This window comes from Sapajus apella, unplaced genomic scaffold (assembly GCF_009761245.1).
Source record: "Sapajus apella isolate SASKATOON/1434 unplaced genomic scaffold, GSC_monkey_1.0 scaffold1389, whole genome shotgun sequence".
Taxonomy (NCBI): Eukaryota; Metazoa; Chordata; class Mammalia; order Primates; family Cebidae; genus Sapajus; species Sapajus apella.
The window spans coordinates 1,502-13,333 of record NW_022438315.1 but is presented as its reverse complement, the minus strand read 5'-3'; the positions used below and the strand labels follow the sequence as shown (position 1 = coordinate 13,333).

At 43.2% G+C, this 11,832-nt stretch overlaps 1 pseudogene; it reads left to right on the top strand.

Moving 5' to 3' along the window:
• Nucleotides 1-237: 237 nt before the first annotated feature.
• LOC116546781 lies at nt 238-2,982 on the top strand (annotated as a pseudogene).
• Nucleotides 2,983-11,832: the final 8,850 nt, after the last annotated feature.

Below are 11,832 nucleotides of genomic sequence, written 5' to 3'. Positions count from 1 at the left end.
AGGTCCTGCCTGGGCGGTCCAGGGCCTCCTGTTGTTTGCCTTAGGCCTTGGAACTGCATAAGTGATCTAAATTTATACATTTTTTTCTTCCCATTTTCTGTTTGTTACTTTTACCAACTCATTTAAAAGCACATTTGTGGGCTTGCCCCGTCCCTGCCTCCCCGTCTTGTACACCCCTCACTCCCTGAGGCTCCTCAGAGCCGTGCCAGTGGAGGAGGAGAAGCTCAAGTGGCCCCCATGTCCGGGGCTTATTTCCGGAAGGAGTCGGGTGCACTGGGGCCTGAGGAGAACTTTCTTTCCTTGCACGACATCCGGATGTCGCAGGAGAAGCTCCCACTGCGCTCTTGGCGCGTCTGCCTCGCCTGGCGCTTTCTTCCTGGAGCGCAGGCGCAGAGACGGACAATGCGGCGCCGCCGCGCTCAAAGCCTGAACTCCCCTTGTGGCTGCAAAAGGACGTTTTGACAAGCGACAGATTCGTTCTGTGGACTTACCAAGATATACGGGGAGGGTTGGAGGACGGTGTTCCGTGCGGATGCCAGTGTGACGGACCGCCACAAAATGGGGCCCCATTTCTACCGGTTTGGCTCCCAGCTCCTGCATTTTGACAGTCCTGAGAATGCAACTATTTCCCAGTCTCTGCTGCAGAACTTTTATTGGACTTGCCGCATCATGGACTCCTCCCAGAATATTTAACAACGAAGACACTTTAGCCCTGGTAGCCAGGCTAGAAGAGATGGAGACGGGCTTATTTCAAACAAGGCAGAAAGGACTGAATGACTTTCAGTGTGGGAGAAAGGGTAGGCTTCTCGGATCACAGCTTCCAACCTCGTTCAGAATTACAAAAAGAGAAAATTCACTGACACGGAAGAAGGAAGGCGGGAAGAACACAGAATGGCCCCTGTAGACCTAGCCCTCCGTGTGTCCTTGATAGAATCCAATTGACCTTGTGCAGGACCAGAATCCTGTCCCATTTCATGGCTTATTTCGGGCAGCCATAGGGAATTGTAGGGAATTGGACATGCTGTGTTTTTGAGCTAAAAGGCCTTGGCTGTGGGTCAGCAGGGCCTTTTAGCGCAAAAAAATCGAAGTCCTTCCTAAATAAGGATCACTGCCATATACATCACAGTAGAGTTGCAACTGGGATTCCTTCTGTCTGGGAGTTTGGACAGCTTCAGATATCCAGTGTCACTAGCCGCAAAGGACAGGTACGTATTGGGTCATCTTCGCCTGTTCACAAAACGTTCTCTTGATCTTATTTGCCTCATCTTCCTCATGGTTGTACAGAGGATACCACCCCCCACCCCCTGCCATGCTACCCTGACTTGTAAGTATCCCCTGCTGCCTGCCTGCAGGGAGTTACCCAATTTCCAAAAACAGTCACCAAGAATAAAGGAGGAAAAGGGAAAGGCAGATGAAAGGCATGGCTTTTACTAAAGAAAATATTTTGGCTTCATACTCTGTACTCAGGGCTTAATGAACTGGAATTTGCATAACTCAGCAGTCCACCTGGAAGGGAAATGGTTAAACTGAGCTTGTGTTTGCCTCTGAGATCCTAAGAGCACCCGAGCACTTATTCCACTCCTTGTCTAGAAAAGCTGTTGGGGAGTCGTTTGGAATTGCAAAGCAGTTATTAAAAGGTGTTAACCCGCCGCATGATATCTGGAAGTCAGGACTTGGTTGCTGACTATGAAGGGTCCTGTTTGAGAAACCTAACATTGCAAATGTAAGTGGGCAGGAGCCTCCAGTGTGTCTTTTTCCCTTCAGTAAGTTTTGCAACATCTCCTGGAGATCAAGGACGCAAACAGGCTGAGAAAGAAACTGTGTTCCTTGGGTCCACTGGACTGTTCGCAGGGCATCACTGACACCCCACACCCCTCTGACACCCCACAACTAGCAAATAATGTCTTTGTTGTTGGAAAATATAGAGGAATTTGGGTTTACAGATTGTGCAGATGCAAACTTAGATGATCTCGATGCAAACTTAGAATGACAGAAATGCAGGCTGGGCATGGTGGCTCACGCCTGTAATCCCAGGACTTTGGGAGGCCAAGGTGGGTGGATTACTTGAGGTCAGGAGTTCGAGATCAGCCTGGCCAATGTGGTGAAACTCCATCTCTACTAAAAATACAAAAATTAGCTGGATGTGGTGGTGCGCACCTGTAATTCCAGCTATTCGGGAAGCTGAGGCAGGAGACTCGCTTGAACCTGGGAGGTGGAGGTTGCAGTGAGCTGAGATTGCACCACTGCACTGTAGCCTGGGCGACAGAGTGAGACTCTATTTAAAAAAGAAAATGATCATGACAGGCTGGACCAATTATTAATGACTGAAAGAAACTCTGGTAAACCACTAGCACCTTTTAATTTTTATTTTTCAGGTGACAGCTGCCATTTTGTAACATGCTCTAACACTGGCATTGTTGGTAAGATTACAAAATTGACATTGATAGTCAAATGTATTGGGAAGCTGAGTTTAAAATCTACTGTCCATACCCCACATTGGCTCCTCCAAACATTCGGTATATTCACGCTGTACTACTACTGTATCTGCTATACAAACGCTGCTCCAAATGCAGGTGCTCAGACAGGAGTGTACAGTTTGCTATTAGGTAATTGTGATCAAAGACAAGGGTGTTCTATGGCATCAGAAAGAATGTATTTAATCTCTGTCCCCAGGTTCTAGCACAGTGCTCCAAAACCCCTGGACCGTCCTGAGAGAGAGGAGTGCCTTTGTTATGCCAATGAGATGACCCGCGGTGGGCCCAACATAGCTGCAAGATGGAGCTGATCTCCAGAAAGACCAAGAATGTGATTAGAGTGTGGGAACTTTGGGCTGACCCACTCCCAGGGAGGAGAGACGTTTTCAATCATGTGGCTAACGCTTTAATCAACCATGTCTCTGTAATACAATCCCATAAAAACTCTGGACATCAAAGGTCAGGCTGGGCGCAGTGGCTCATGCCTATAATCCCAGCAATTTGGGAGGCCAAGGTGGATGGATCACTTGAGGTCAGGAGTTCAAGACCAGCCTGGCCAAGATGGCAAAACCCCATCTCTACCAAAAATACAAAAATTAGCCAGGCATGGTGGCACATGCTTGTATTTCCAGCTACATGGGAGGCTGAGGCACAAGAATCGCTTAAACTCAGGAGATAGAGGTTCTCTCAAAAGCACCCCTTAGTGTATGTAAATTTCTGATTTTCTGCACATAGTCTATTTTGGAACTTAAATGACAAACAATCAAACGTTAGAATTGTTTGTAAATGTAAATATCAAATAAGCTATAGTAATGGATAATTTTCAACAAACGCTAAAATAGTCTTATAAGGATATGGAATGAGCACATGGTAAGGATTTTATTTAACTCATGATTATTGAGGACATCGGCGAGATGTTACAGCAGTTCAAAGGAGAATCCAAAGGACATATTAATAGATGAGAAATGCTGAAATTACAATGGGACACCAAACTGCAGGAGAGAGTTGTCCCTCCAGAAGGACAGAATTCACTTACATGTCTACAGACAAGATGTTACTTGCACATTACTATCAGTTAGCTGCAATTTACAAAGTTGTAAAATATACCAAAGGCAATGAAAGGCTATGACCAGATAACAGGGAAAAATATGCTTTATACTCAAGGCCGACAAATACTTTTCTTTCTTTTTTTTTTTTTGAGACAAAGCCTCACTCTGTCACCTAGGCTGGAGTGTGCAGTGGCGCAATCCTGGCTCACTGCAACCTCCGCCTCCTGGGTTCAAGCAATTCTCCTGCCTCAGCCTCCTGAGTAGCTGGGATTACAGATATGCACCACCATCCCCAGCTAATTTTGTATTTTTAGTAGAGACAGGGTTTTGACATATTGGTCAGGCTGGTCTCGAACTCCTGACCTCAAGTGATCTGCCTGCCTCAGCCTCCCAAAGTGCTGGGATTACAGGTGTGAGCCGGTGTTAGTTAGCTCTTTAGTTAGATCCCATTTATGAATTTTTACTTTTGTTGCAATTGCTTTTGACATCTTCATCATAAAATCTTTGCCCAGGCCATGTCCTGAATGATATTGCCTAAATCGTCTTCTAGAGTTTTTATAGTTTTTGTTTTTTCCATTTAAGTATCTAATCAATCCTGAGTTAATTTTTGTATATGGTGTAAGGAAAGGGTCGAGTTTCAATCTTCTGCTTATGGCTAGCCAGTTATCCCAGCACCATTTATTGAATAGAGAATCCTTTCCCCATTAGCTGTTTTCATCATGTTTGTTGAAGATCAGATAGTTGCAGGTGTGTTGTCTTTGTTATAGGTTCTCTATTATAGGTTCTCTATTCTGTTCCATTGGTCTATGCTTCCATTCTTACGCAGAATCATGCTGTTTTGGTTACTGTAGCAGCGTAATACAGTTTGAAGTTAGGTAGCATGATGCCTCCAGCTTTGCTGGTTTTGCTTAGGATTACCTTGGCTATTCGGGGTCTTTTTGGGTTCCACATGAATTTTAAAGTAGTTTTCTCTAATTCTGTGAAGAATGTCAGTGATAGTTTAATGGGAATAGCATTGAATCTATACATTGTTTTGGGGAGTACGGTCATTTTAATGATATTGACTCTTTCTATCCATGAGCATGGAATGTTTTTCCATTTGTTTGTGTCATCTCTGATTTATCTGAGCAGTGACTTGTAGTTTTCCTTGTGGAGATCTTTCACCTCCCTAGTTAGCTATATTCCTCGGTATTTTCTTCATGTTGTGGCAATTGTGAATGGGAGTTCATTCACGATTTGGCTCTCATTTTGACTGTTGTTGGTGTATAGGAATGCCAGCAATTTTTGCACATTGATTTTGTATCCTGACACTTTGCTGAAGTTACTCATCAGCTTAAGAAACTTTTGGGCTGAAATGACGGGGTTTCTAGATATAGAATCATGTCATCTGCAAACAGGGATAGTTTGACTTCCTCTCTTCCTATTTGGATGCCCTTTATTTCTTTCTCTTACCGGATTGCCCTGGCCAGAAATTCCCATACTATGTGGAATAGAAGTGGTGAGAGAGGACATCCTTGTCGTGTGCCAGTTTTCAAGGGGAATGCTTTCAGAATTTGCCCATTCAGTATGATGTTGGCTGTGGGTTTGTCATATATATAAGCCTCTTATTATTTTGAGGCATGTTCTTTCAATACCTGGTTTATTGAGTGCTTTTAACATGAAAAAATGTTGAATTTTATCAAAAGTCTCTTCTGCATCTATTGAGATAATCATGTGGTTTTTGTCTTTAGTTCTGTTTATGTGATGAATCACATTTATTGATTTGTAGATGTTGAACCAACCTTGCATCCCAGGAAATAAGCCTGCTTGATCATGGGGCATGAGTTTTTTGATGTGTTGCTGGATTAGATGTGCTAGTATTTTGTTGAGGATTCTTGCATCAAGGATATTGGCCCAAAGTTTTCTTTTTCTGTTGTATCTCTGCCAGGTTTTGGTATCAGGATGATGCTGGCCTCATAGAATGAGTTAGGAAGGAATCTCTCCTTTTCAATTTTTTGAAGTAGTTCAGCTTTTCTTTCTACATCTGATAGAATTCAGCTGTGAATCCATCTGATTCTGAGCTTTTTTTTTTTGTTGTTAGTAAGGCTGTTTATTACTGCCTCAATTTCAGAACTTGTTCTTGGTCCATTCAGGGATTCAATTTCTTCCCGGTTCAGTCTTGGGATAGTGTATGTTTCCAGGAATTTATTCGTTTCTTCTAGATTTTCTAGTTTATGTGCATAGAGTGTTTATAATATTCTCTGATTGTTGTTTGTATTTCTGTGGGGTCAGTGGTAATTTTCCCCTTATTGTTTTTGATTGTGTTAATATTTGAGTCTTCTCTTTTCTTCTTTATTAGTCTAGCTAGAAGTCTATGTATTTTTTTTTTTTTCTTCAAAAAACAGATCCTGGATTCATTGATCTTTTGAATGTTTTTTTTTTCTCTGTGTGTCTCTATCGCCTTCAGTTCAGCTCTGATTTTGGTTATTTCTTGTCTTCTGCTAGCTTTGGGATTTGTTTGCTCTTGCTTCTCTAGTTCTTTTAGTAGCTCCAACAAATTGCAATTAAGTATTATTAAGTATTTTATTTACTGCTAATATATTTTTTTTCTAAGAAAGAGTCTCACTGTGTCACCCCTATTGGAATGCAGTGGTGCAATCTCAGCTCACTGCAACCTCCGCCTCCCCCGTTCAAGCAATTCTCCTGCCTCAGCATCCTAAGTAGCTGGAATTACAGGCATGCACCACAATGCCTAGCTAATTTTTTGTATTTTTAGTAGAGACACGGTTTCACCATGTTGGCCAGGCTGGTCTTGAACTCCTGACCTCGTGATCCGCCCACCTCAGCCTTCCAAAGTGGTGACTACAGGTGTGAGCCACCACATCCGGCCTATTTACCTCTACTGTAAAATATCCAAAATAGCAATTCATATAAGAAAATCTGGGAAGGAAATATAAATCTATAGAAAATAATGTGTTCTTATAGTTAATGAAATTTCTCATTAAAAAGTGTCATGGACAATAACATGGATTTTTTAGTCTGTCATAAATTGGAATATTATAGTCTTTAGCTACTTTTTTTTTTTTTTGAGATGGAGTCTCGCTCTCTCGCGAGGCCAGAATATAGTGGCACAGTCTCGGCTCACTGCAACCTCCACGTCCCAGTTTCAAGTGATTCTCCTGCCTCAGCCACCTGAGTGGCTGGGATTACAGGCAGGTGCCACCACACACAACTAATTTTTTATTTTTAATAGAGGTGGGGTTTCACAATGTTGGTCGGGCTGGTCTCAAACATGTGACCTTGTGATCCACACACCTCAGCCTCCCAAAGTGCTGGGACTACAGGCATGGGCCACCATGCCCGGCCTCTACTACTTTTTTAAATATTACATTTTTAATATTAAATACTGTAATAAACTGACTTTTGATAATTTGATAGGCCGAGTGTGGTGACTCACGCCTTGTAATTCCAGCACTTTGGGAGGCCGAAGTGAGTGGATCACTTGAGGTCAAGAGCTTGAGATCAGCCTGACCAACATGATGACACCCCGTATCTACTAAAAATGCAAAATTAGCCGGGTATGGTGGTGCACGTCTGTAATCTCAGCTACTTGGGAGGCTGAGGCAGGAGAATCACTTGAACCTGTGAGTTGCATGTTGCAGTGAGCCGAGATAGCACCATTGCCTTCCAGGCTGGGAAACAAGAAAAAACTCCGTCACAGAAAAAAAAATGAGAGAGACCTCTGACTTGAATTTCAAATTGTATTTGAGCTTATTTGTTTGTTTTGACTTATACTATATATTACTGAGTGTATGAATAAAATAAATATTTTGAATGGATCTTACTACTTGTGTGGTTAACTAAATGTTCGAGGCTGAACACCACATACAAATCCCAGGATGAACTTGTATGTAACAAAGAAAAGGAAAAATGCATGAGCACATTCTGAAAGTGGAAGGCGTGTGCTGCGACCACAAGCACGAGAATGATTTGGTCTCTTTCCTCTGTCTGTGCTCATCTTGGCCATCGGCAGTGCTTCAGAGTCTATAGACAGTGGAGTCGGACTAGGGTGGTGTTTGACCAGCCAGGCACTTCATTTGCCCTTCATTGTCTTTCTGGCTTTCCACGGTGCTGCATCCATCCAGTGTTCTACCACACAGCTGATTACCCTTGATGACAGCATTTTTTTGGTGCTCATGAAGACTTTTCAAAGTCATTTCCTTGTGTTACAGATATTAGGAACTCGATATAAGCTTTCCTTCGGAATCATCGACGGAGTTTGAAACTTGTAGGAATCTTGTACTGCCCAAACTCTTGATTTTCAGGACTCTAAGTTCCAGAAAATCCCAGAACTGACACAGAGTTCCTGCCTGACACAATCTTATGAAAATTCTGCAAACTGTGATCTGTCACTAAGTACTTCATAGTTGCATTTTCAGTAGTGTTGGTGAAATCTAGGCCACATAGAGGCAGGAGGAAAGTAGGAGCTTCAGCTCTGTCGCTGATGCCACCAGGTAGCAGGACCAGAAGCAGCTCCTGGCCTGTGTAGCATCACATGCAGGCGGTGCTGAACCTGGCACTGGGAAGGAGGGATGTTGAACCAAAGAATGCACCGCCAAGAGATTCTTGCCGTGGTCCCCAGAATGTGGCGCAGCTGAACAGTGTAAGAACCAAGCCAACATCCTGTCTGCTTGACCTGTCTTGAGAAGCCCTTGTATTTGGAAAGTGGGCACGGCTCCTGCCTCCAAAGCTTCCCTCTTTTGGAGAAGGGGCCCTCAGTGGGTGGGGTTTATTGTCCTCAAGTCTGTAGGAAGAAAATGCGTAAGTCATCCTATACCTTTCAGCTTAAATGGCAGCATTTTTTTCTTTGTTATAATAACAAAATTTGTGAGACATTTCATTGGACTTTGCTTGTCTAGGCCATTCATAGGACTTTGCTTGTCTAGGGAAATAGTGGACAGAGCAGGTGTGTGTTAGTGGTGCATCCGCCAGTACCCAAGGATTCCAATAGTGAGGGAGTAGGACGGCGGGCAGACAGCCACATGGAGGCACACTGGCCACAAGCCAGCTAACATCTGAGTATGTGGAGGTATTGGGAGAACATGAGATGCAGGCAGACAACACAGACAGGGTGGATATGAAATTGGTTTTTATGAGCACATAAGGTACACGTAGTTAAATATAGTGAGGTGAATGACAGCCAGTTTCTCACTGTTAAAAGAGGCATTTGCAAACATGGGAAAGGAACACTCTTTAAAGAATTCCAGAGGGTGGATTAGAATTAGAGACATTGTGAAGACCTTGTAGTTATACACACACACACACACACACACACACACACACTCACTCACAAGGAAATATAGAAACATAAAGTATAGATGTTTGTATATAAGAAATATATAAATTTACTGGCTATGTCTACTGAGAGGGCCCAGTGACTCACCAGATGAAATGACCACAGGTAATACTGGATCTCAAATTCTTCATAGCACACTCTGGGAGAAGGAATCACGTATCTTGATGAAGTTGCAGATAACAACATGGTACCTGGAATGGTGAAGGAGGAACCTAGAATACCTTGTGTAAAAATATGAGAGCTGGCCGAGCATGATGGCTCACACCTGTAATCCCAGCACTTTGGGAGGCTGAGGTGGTTGGATGACCTGACGTCAGGAGCTCAAGACCAGCCTGACTAACATGGTGAAACCCTGTCTCTACTAAAAATACAAAAATTAGCTGGGAGTAGTGGCGCACACCTGTAATCCCAGCTACTCAGGAGGCTGAGGCAGGAGAATTGCCTGAATCCAGGAGGCAGAGGTTGTAGTGAGGTAAGATCACATCATTGCACTCCAGCCTGGGCAACAAGAGTGAAACTCCATTTTAAAAGAGAGAGAGACAGTGCTTTAGAAGTCTCCACCTCCCAAATCTGGCTAAGAAGCATGAAAATAAATGATTGTAACAAAATGCAGCTCATTGAATAATATTCTGATTGAGGAATTTTTTTGATATGAAGATAGATAGATGTCTATCTATCTATGGTAGATAGACGGATAGATACAGATAGGAGCTGACCAGCTAGTTAGATAAGAAAGAGCTAATACACGTTGTGTTAGACTGTCTCCCCACAAAATTCTATTCAGAATAAAGTCTCCCTTGTAAATTGAAGGTGGATGGGTCTGGCAGATGCCACCCAACCAGGCCATGAATGATGACATCACTGGGGCTGGGACAGGTAGCAAATATGGGCCCTGGAGGGAGGCACCAAGCAGAGTACAGCACGGTTCCTGTGTTCTTCCAGCCAGGGGAGATAACCGAGCCTGGTTGTGAGGGAGCCTCAGAGGCACCAGGGAGGCTCACTCTGAGGAATGAAGAATACTGGGGATGAGAGAGTCAACAGGTGAGGAAGTTTTGAGCCGTGAACTTTTAAAAGTGTCACTGGTGGATATTGTTCTTTTCTTTTTTTTTTTTTTTTTTGAGATGGAGTCTTGCTCTGTCGCCAGGCTGGAGTGCAGTGGTGTGATCTTGGCTCACTGCAACCTCCGCCTCCCGGGTTCAATCAATTCTCCTGCCTCAGCCTCCCAAAAGTAGCTGGGACTACAGGCATGTGTCACCACGCCCAGCTAATTTTTTGTATTTTTTAGCAGAGACGGGGTTTCACCATGTTGGCCAGGATAGTCTCGATCTCTTGACTTTATGATCCGCCCGCCTCGGCCTCCCAAAGTACTGGGATTACAGGCGTGAGCCACCGCACCCAGCCTGTGGATATTGTTTGAGCTCATACTGCTTTTCTTTTTTTTGTTTGTTTGTTTTGTTTTGTGACATGGAATCTTGTTCTGTCACCCAGGCTGGAGTGCAGTGGTGGGATTTCGGCTCACTGCAACTTCTGCCTCCTGGGTTCAAGCAAATCCCTTGCCTCAGCCTCCAAAGTAGCTGGGACTACAGGCGCATGTCACCATGCCCGGCTAAATTTTGTATTTTTAGTAGAGACAGGGTTTTACCATGCTGGCCAGGCTGGTCTTGAACTCCTCACCTCATGATCCACCCACCTTAGCCTCCCAAAGTGCTGGGATTACAGGCATAAGACACCACGCCCAGTCACTTGCCTTTTTTAAAGAAGGTTTTATTTTGCAACATCATTACTTGCTCTATTGACAAGTACCAAATGCATACTGTAAACTTACATCAAACCCATCCACCTAACAGCTCAATTCAACATGTTTGACTGCTCAGACCCTGAATGACATCTTGATAAAAGGCCAAAAATTGTTTCCATGAAGATCTTCAAGGTGTTTGACTCTGAGCACACTTTGTCAGACGTAAAGGAAGCTGACTCTCAGTGGGTCCCAGGAATTATGTAGTTACATCCAGAACAGCCCATCTGACAAGTGGCAAATACCTGTGGAAAACCAATTAACTCTGCTCCTCAGCTTACCCTGGAGGATGGTGGGGCATGACTCAATGCGAGACTGCTTCACATTCCAACTTTCTTGGATTAAGCCCCATTTACAATTTAAAACATGCAAAATCCACGTTTGTACATGAAATTCGTGTTTCTTCAGAACATGAGGCTAGAATAACATGGATATTAGCACTTTGTCAGATGGGTAGCTTGCAAAAATTTTTTACCATTCTGTTGATTGCTGGTTCACTCTAAAGCTTGTTTCTTTTGCTGTGCAGAAGCTCTTAAGTTTAATTAGATCCCATTTGTCTATTTTGGCTTTCGTTGCCATTGCTTTTGGTGTGTTAGTCATGAAGTCCTTGCCTATGCCTATGTCCTGAATGGTATTGCTAGGTTTTCTTCTAGGGTTTTTATGGTGGTAGGTCTCAGGTTTAAATCTTTAATCCATCTGGACTTAATTTTTGTGTAAGGTGTAATGTAAGGAAGGGGTCCAGTTTCAGCTTTCTGCATATGGCTAGCCAGTTTTCCCAAAACAATTTATTAAACAGGGAATCCTTTCCTCATTGCTTGTTTTTGTCAGGTTTGTCAAAGATCAGATGGTTGTAGATGTGTGGCGTTACTTCCAAGGCCTCTGTTTTGTTCCATTGATCTATATCTCTGTTTTGGTACCAGTACCATGCTGTTTTGATTACTGCAGTGTTGTAGTATAGTTTGAAGTCAGGTAGTGTGATTTTTTCAGCTTTTTTTTTTTTTTTTTTTTTTTTTTGCTTAGGATTGTCTTGGCTATGCCTGCTCTTTTTTGGTTCCATGTAAAGTTTAAGGTGCTTTTTTCCAGTTCTGTGATGAAGGTCAATGGTAGCTTGATGGGGATAGCATTGAATCTATAAATTACTTTGAGCAGTATTGCCATTTTCATGATACTGATTCTTCT